This window comes from Chrysochloris asiatica, unplaced genomic scaffold, assembly GCF_000296735.1.
Source record: "Chrysochloris asiatica unplaced genomic scaffold, ChrAsi1.0 scaffold00180, whole genome shotgun sequence".
Classification (NCBI taxonomy): domain Eukaryota; kingdom Metazoa; phylum Chordata; class Mammalia; order Afrosoricida; family Chrysochloridae; genus Chrysochloris; species Chrysochloris asiatica.
In genome coordinates, this window is record NW_006408698.1 from 71,621 (window position 1) to 79,834 (window position 8,214).

Here is an 8,214-nt window from a genome sequence, read left to right on the forward strand (position 1 = left end):
CTCCCTTTAGGATGTTTTGTAGCACAGGGTTGGCTTTGGTAAAATCCCTTAGCTTTTGTCTATCCTGGAATGTTTTGATTACACCATCCTGTTTGATTGAAAGCTTTGCTGGATAAAGGATCCTTGGTTGGCAATTTTTTTTTTTTTTCAGGGTTTTATATATGTCTCCCCATTGCCTTCTTGCTTGCATGGCTTCTGCTAAGAGATCTGAGCTTAATCTGACTTGCTTACCTTTGTATGTGAAACTTCTGTTTTCCCTGGCTGCTTTCAGAAGTGTCTCCGTATCTTTGAGTTTGGAGAGCTTGACTATGATATGTCTTAGTGATTTTCTTTTGGGGTCAACCCTTCCTGGAGTTTGTTGAGCTTCTCAAATGTTTATCTTTTCACTTTTCAAGATGTTAGAGAAATTTTCCTCTGTGGACTTGTGTGATTCTTCTTGTTCTGGAATGCCAGTAATTCTTAAGTTATTCCCCTTCATGTTGTCCAACATGAATCTTAGACCTTCCTCTGAATTTTTTATCCTTTTTTGTGTTTGTACTTCTATCTTAGTGGTATTGAGAGATTTGTCTTCCCACTCACTGGTTCTACCTTCCATTTTTTCTATTCTACTCCTCTGCCCTTTCAGAGTGTTCTCTAATTCTGTTATTTTGTTATTGATCATTTGGACCTCTTTCTTTAGGTTTTTAATTGTTTGCAATGCTGTATCTATCTTATGTGATTGCTCCTGTAGCACTTTCCTGACTTCTTCCTTATTTTTCTCAACTCCATTTTAAAGTGTTCTGAAACATTGTATCATCATTTTTTGAATTATTTCTGAGGCATTTCCAAGGCCTGCCCTCCTTCCAGCATGGAGTCCAGGTTTACTTCTAAGTCATTAGTCTCACACATTTTATCTTTTTTCTGGACATGTGCTGATATGGTCATCTTCTTTTGCTTCTTGGACATGTTTAATGTTTATTTGTGGCCTTAATACTTATTTGAGTATGTGTTTTGGTAATTTTTTATGCTTTCTAATTGCTTCCAGGAAGATGTGATCAGGATGTGGGCTTCCCTTTTCACTCTTCTTATTGCTTAACTCAGAGTAACTTTCACAAGTGTTGTGTGCTTCCCTGGTATATGGCAGCTGGTATTGTTTCTTGCCTGGGTTTTGGTGTTTTATAGAGTGTGATTGTTTCTTGGCTATATGGAAGCAGTTTCTGACTCTTCTTGTGTAATATAGGGTGACAAAGAGTCCTCCAAAGGCAGAAGAGGGGGCATATAACAGCAAAACAACACCAGTGTAGGGGGGGAGGCTGATAGAAAAAGAAAAGCAGCACCAACAAAAACAAGACTGAATATTGCAGTCTCTAATTACAGAACAGGGAGAGGAGGGAGAGAAGAAAAAGAGGGGGAAAAATCTGTAGCTTAATATGAGTATGGCTTTAATGTCCTAAGTTCCTGTCTTCTAAGGTGCCCGTGAGTTTCCAAGTTGCCAGTGTTGGTTGTTATGCTATACCTCAAGCTCCAATCCAACCTTTGCCCTGTTTTGCCTTTAAACTATTTTTCCCTCCCTTCAGCCCTCTCCTACTCTTTTCCGTGATAAAAAAAAACAAAACAAAACAACACAAAAAGACAGAATAAAAAGGAAACAGATATTAAAAGTTCAGGGCCTCCGCTTGGGCTGAGCATCTGTGCGCATGCATGGCAGAAGAACCCACCTGCGGTGAGGGTGGGGGGTGTCCACTTGGCTCAGGCTTTCACTCTATTCACCAGAGTGGAGGTGAGCAAACAGTGAGCACGCCAATTACCAGATACCAAAGAAAATCAGAACAAAGCAAAACTGACAAAGTATATTGTCCACCTTTGTCCCAAGGTTCCCATGGCATTTTTCCATGGTATTTCTGCTCCCCCTCTTTTGGCTTTTTGCTTGGTCTCACCCAGAATATTGGCTTAGGCCTCTGAGCCCGACCCGGCAGATTCCGATGTACATGGTTTTTTACTTCAGCTGCAAACTCCACAAGCTATAAGCCTTCAAACCTTTAAAATATTCCTATCTCTGTGGTTCCGAGTTTTGGAGCTCTACCCTGGATCTGCTTTGCCTGGTATTCTGTGTTATTACTGATGGCGACCTTCACTGCACCTCCACCTTAGCTGCCATCAAGCTCTGCCTCCCACCTCGCATTTTTGATAGCCAATGTCTAAATTGCCCATCCCTATCAACCAACTACACAGAGGAAACAAGCATGTTCCTTGATCTGAAGAATCTTCCATTCCACTTGTAAATTTCTGAGCAACTGCATCCATGAGCAAATGCCCAGTTTATCCAATTGTAGTAATTGATGTTTGTTCAAAGTATCAAACATCTCTATCTTCATGTGATCAGGTTCAGGTCCGCTCAACCCTAGCTGTCCGACATAGGTCAAAAAGGGTACTAGCCACAAGTTTGGGAGTTCACACACACCTCTCTGCACTTCAAACCTGCTGTTACCTTCACTTTCAGCCCTAACCTACATGGCATAGGTCAGTTCCCATGGGCTCATTAGTTCACACAACTTCCTAAACTTCAAACCAGCCAGCCTCTGGCTCGCTCCTCTTATCTAAAGGTCAGTGGGTTCCAATAAAACATGCCCAAAGTCAGCCAAATCTTCATTGCTGCATTTCCCTCAATTCCATTCACAAGTAAACCCAGGTGGTCACCAGAAAATATATTGCTCACCAGTTTCCTTAAACTTTTATATCTAGAAGTGGGGTTACTTTGATGAGCCAAACAGTCTGCTATTTTTCTCCGTATGTATCTATTGTTCTTCCAATGGTTATGGGTTGATCTGCATTTCTTTTCAAATGCAAATGTCCCAACACTGAACATCCTGGCTGGAGATCAGGATTCCACCTAAAGCCCATACACTACAAAGGCTTAAAGCAAGAAGACTATTTTTTTTCCAGTCAACTTCTAGCTCCCCTTTTATCAAATCTAATCAAGTATAGTCTGGAGACAGGATTACAAACTATCAGTAATCATCACACCCAATATTCCTAGGATGTATATACACCTAAATACAATAATAGGCAGGAGAAACCAATATACATAAAGCAGTCACACACACAAATCTTTTCAAACACTCAAGTTCAATCTTTTCTTCTCCCCTGGACTAACCCCATTAATATACATATGATCTTGGTCCTCTTGTGAGGTGGATTCCAGTAGACCCAGCTCCTGTATCAGCCACTCTTGCAAACCAGCTTCTCATTGGCTCCAAGCAACTCCAGACACTGCCATTCTCCCCTTTGCTGAAATATTTTATCCCATACCTAGCCCATTTGTTCTTTCTTTTTATGAAACATCATAATTTCACAGGCCTAGAGCTATTGTAGCAAATCCTGCTCATAGCACCAACTGCTTATGCCAAGTAGGGGACATGTCTGACCACCACTGAATCCACAAGAGGGCAAGAGGAACAACTAAAATTCAGTCAAATGCCTAGTCCTATGAAGTGGAGATCAGATATGCCTCCACCCTATATCAGTACCTTTAAAATTAGTCAGACATGAGAAACAATTTAGAAATCTCATTGTTTTGATTTTCTTTCTCTGAACTCCACTTTCTGAATACCACTTGTCTTAGGCTGGGTATTCTAAAGAAGGAAAACCAGTGAAACATCTATATCTATATCTCTATACATTTACATCTACAACATCTGTATTATCATATTATCTGTATCATCTATATCATCTATGTCAATCATTATGTCATCTAGATCACCTATATCTACATCCATTAATATATATATATATGTCTACACACAAGGAAAGTGCTTACAATAGTAGAGTCCCTGGTCCCCAGCAGAAAAGAGAGAGAGAGACTCTTTCCTGCATGTTCATTATATTGAGAGCAGGCCACACCCCCAAGAAAATATTCCCTTCAGTTAATTGGCTGCTTATTGCTGCTTATCATAGAGCTAATTATGCCTGTGTTAATTTTCATCACCATGGGAATAAGCATATTGTAACTGCTAAACCTCTGGAAATCCTGGCCTAGTAAAGTTGACACAAATCCCTAATTATTACTGCAATTCAGGAATCTGTGCTGAACAACAGATTTTCAAATAGATTACAGGAAAGTTATGAAATCAAATAAATATTTCCAAAGCTGAAGGCATGAATCAACATAACTTTTTAACAATTGAAATAGTAATAATAATTATTGTTATGAATAATAATTAAAATAGGGCAATAACCAGACAAAGAGATGTGAAATGTTCGAATAGCAAGGGTAAAAATAGAATCCCTGTGTGCTCCAACAGTAATTCTATTTCTATCCTTGCTCTTTGGGGTTCTGGTAACACTGAAGCATATGCTGATAAGCCTAAGGTTGGTGATGGAAACCCGCCACCTGATCCTCAGAAACCTTATGCAGTGTCACAATCAGTTGGAACTGAATTAATTATCCATAAAAACTACAGAAACGAAGCTTTGGTTGTGCCAAAGGCGGGCAGTGTAGACGGGAGTACTCCTGGAAGAGATGCCAGTCGGCCTTTCGCCCTGCGCCCCCACCAGACCCTCTACCACAGAGCCCCAAGAACATGAACCCAGTTCTCGCCCTAGAGTCACCTGGTGGCTCCGACTTATAGCGACCGCATAGGACAGAGAACTGCCCCACAAGGCTCCCGAGACTGCCAATCTTTACAGAAGTACATCTCCAAAGCTTCCCTGCTAGGATCTGGCCTTGACAAGGGGGTGAGTACCCAAAGGTGAGGTATCTGGTGACAAGAGAGAGAGAGAGAGTGAGTGAGAGAGAGAGAGAGAGAGAACAGACACAAAGAAGACAGAGAAAACAGACACAAAGAAGACAGACACACAGGTTTGATGCAAGCTGCCAGACAGACTGCTCGGGGGCAGATATTGCACTCAAAACTAACTCTAGGTGGGATTTCTGGAGAGGCGAGAGAGAAAAGAAACACTCAGAGACCAGAGTGGATGCAAAACTTGCAGACAGACCCTCCATGGCCCTGCAAGCAGTAATGCATGCGGGCTTCAGTCTGCGTCTGTCTTTTATTTCAGGGAGGGACTTTACACAAAAGAAGAAGGGGATTATTAAAACAGGGTACAGAAATGAAATGTGATTAATCGTTCAAAACAGGACACAATGATTTACAGGAACAAATTCTAAAGCATACATCACAAATTGTCTTGATAATCTAACATCCTTAATTTTCCAGAAATTCAAGCAAATTGTTATAAATTACTTTTTATGTTCAAATCCCAAGGCAGCAGCTCGAGGTTTCTCAAGGCTAATTAACATACCTATAGCACCTAATCTTCAATGGGTAAAGGTGAAAAGGATTTCAAAAATTTCTAAAGAAATTCAAGCTGTTTCAGATACCTGGCTTAAGCTTTCAGGAGGAAGGAGAACATATAGGTCAAACTGATTACACCCGGGGGTGGTTTGAAGGGGCTGCCACCATTGTCTCTTAATCCAATTCCCAGAATTTACCACTCCACCTCAAGTGAATACCCCGGGCAGTTCCTCTCCAGAACCTCCCTGCTTAATCCCAGTAAACCTGTCCTTGTACGTCCTCTGAGGAAGTTTTACTGCCTCAGTTCTAGGGGGAAAATTGGTTTTACATGGATATCAAGAGCTCATGTTCTAAGTTAATATTAAACATAACTGAATAATCAAATAAGGAGCAGTTCTGACACTTATCCCAGGTGGCTATCACTTGTACATCAAAAAGATTCATTCCCAGGACCCTACGCACTGCCAACACACACATTAAGAGAGGCATTATAAAAACTGGTTTCTCAGAAGCTACAATTACTGGAGTTAGAATCATAGAATGAACAATATTAGGACTTGTACAGAGGTAGCCCAACAGTGAGTTCACAAACACCAATGAACCCGGGACCCCAGGAAGTCACTTCCTGGGCCCTCAGGGTTCCTGGCTCGCAATACCAAGGAGGGCCATGGGTTTGGATTTTTATCCAGGTCACAAGACCTCAGCTTCCCAGTAATTGTGTTTTATGTCGTCCCCGACACTTCCCACCCCTCCAAAGCCCCTCTCTGGGTTCAAACCATCAAGTTTTAGATTAGCAGTCGAACGCTTCACCGCTGTGTTGCCAGGTTCCTCTAGGAGCTAGCAGGACCAGAGGCACTGCCCAGCACCCTGGAGGGGGTGGAGTGGGCTGGAGAGAATGCAGCCAAGGTGTGGATGACCCATGGCCCAGCAGAGAGTTCTGCCGCAGAGCAAAGAGACATTGATGCAGTCTTACAACAAAAGGGCTCAAGTCCATCATGGACAATTTCACAGAAATCATCAAGACCGCCAAGATTGAGGACAAGACCCAGGTGCCCCGGGCCACCAAGGGTGAACAGGATAATTACCAGATGCACGTGTGAACCGCCAACATCGTCCAAGCCGACGAGTCCCTGATGAAGCTGGTGTCCAACCTCAAGCAGTTCTTGATCCTCAATGACTTCCTGTCGATGAACGAGGCCATCGACCAGCGCAACCAGCAGCTGTGTGCGCTGCAGGAGAAGTGTGACCGGAAGCTGGTGGCTCTGCGCGATGAAGCCTCCTACTTATCCAGCTCGTGTCTCTGCGAGGCTAACGACGTCCCTCTATGTGAAGCTTACTGGAGGCTGGATTGAGACTCGGACCCTGCCGGTGGTCTCTCAGCGCCCCTGCAGGTGTCCCCAGAGCCCAGCACAGGCCCTCTGCAGGCTGCAACCCCTGGCCCCACAGAGCATACCTGAGCCTCCAGGGCTCCCTGCCTGCCCCCCCACACCCAACATTCTCAGAAACAAAGGCCCCTGCTGGATGGTGCCTGGGGACAGAGCCCCCTTGGGAGTCTGTCACCTAGGACTGTGGGGATGACTCGTTCCCTAGATGTTTCTGGGCAGCCCGTCCTTCCCAGTTTCTTTCAGCTCTGCTCCCGGCCTCCCTTAGGTTGGAGGATGCTTCTGAGGAGTTATCCCATTGGCGACTCCACAGTTTGGGTGTTGGGGTGGGGGAACTGCTCAGAGTTGACACTGGCAGCCCAGGTCAGGCCTGCTGTATTGAGCTGCACCCACGGATCCTGGCAGAGCCAGAGCACGTTCACACCCACTGTACTGCCCTGTTCATTCAGGTGGTTTATCATGAGACTTGAATAAATAAAAACAGTGCAACCATCTTAAATTATCCATAAAAACTACAGAAACATGCCTCAAAACATCAATATTCACAAAGGGAAAAATATGAAGTTAAAAGTATTGCTACAAAACCATGAAACTTTATCAAAAATATTAAAATGTAAAGCTTTTGCTTCACAAGATATCCTCCATCTAGTTTTATATACTTGAAGCTGATGATTCCATTTTGTTTAATCCTTCCCCAAAGAATTCAGTACTTTTCAATTTACAGGACATGTAAACAATAGTTTGGGCATCTTTGAGGGACTCAAATCATGATTAGGGCTACAACATGGATGGGATAATATTTTCCAACAAAATTCTAGTAGGAGAGCCCTTCCTACCTGCAATAATGAGCTGGTGCATTAAGATGGGAAATAAATTTCTCATCACAAATATCATGGCTTTTATTGTACCAATGTAGTTTTTGATATTCTTGAAATTTCTTAAAAATAAGCTCTGGTACTCATTATTTGTTCTTCAGGAAAATCTATCAAGATGACTCCTTTGGCATTCCCAAAAACAGTCACCAAAAATTTCTGAGCAAACAGTTATGGGAAATGAGATAGTAGGTATCAGGTGACTAGAAACCTTTTATGTTGGCTCCGAAACAATTTCTCAGCCGTATGGTCAGCAATTAATTGAAATAAAATATTAGAAATGGGTGCATATTTTATTTCTGTAGATAAACACTGGACTGTAATCCACAAGTTCGGTGGTTCAAACCTGCCACCTGCTTAGTGGGAGAAACATGAAATTCTCTGCTATCCAAATGTTTTTTTTTAAGCCTCAGATACCATATACAGGGTGACTGTGCTTTGAAATGGACTCAAAGACACGTAAAGAAAACAAGAATAGTTCTTATGTTGATTTCTTTATTGATTTATTGACTTTAAAAAGTTTTATTATGAATTCTGTGATAGTTTACATGGGAGAACATTAGCTTTACATTCCTCCTATCGTATGTTGTTTCACTGCCATGGTTGCAATCCCCTCCATGCATCATCAAACAACCAAAGGGTACACCCTATAAGCCTGCCCCATGGTCTTCAACACCCAGCTCTTCT

The 8,214-nt window shown here is 42.5% G+C and overlaps 1 pseudogene; it reads left to right on the forward strand.

Annotated features, from left to right (window-relative positions):
* Nucleotides 1-6,192: 6,192 nt before the first annotated feature.
* Nucleotides 6,193-6,730, forward strand: LOC102837649 (annotated as a pseudogene).
* Nucleotides 6,731-8,214: the final 1,484 nt, after the last annotated feature.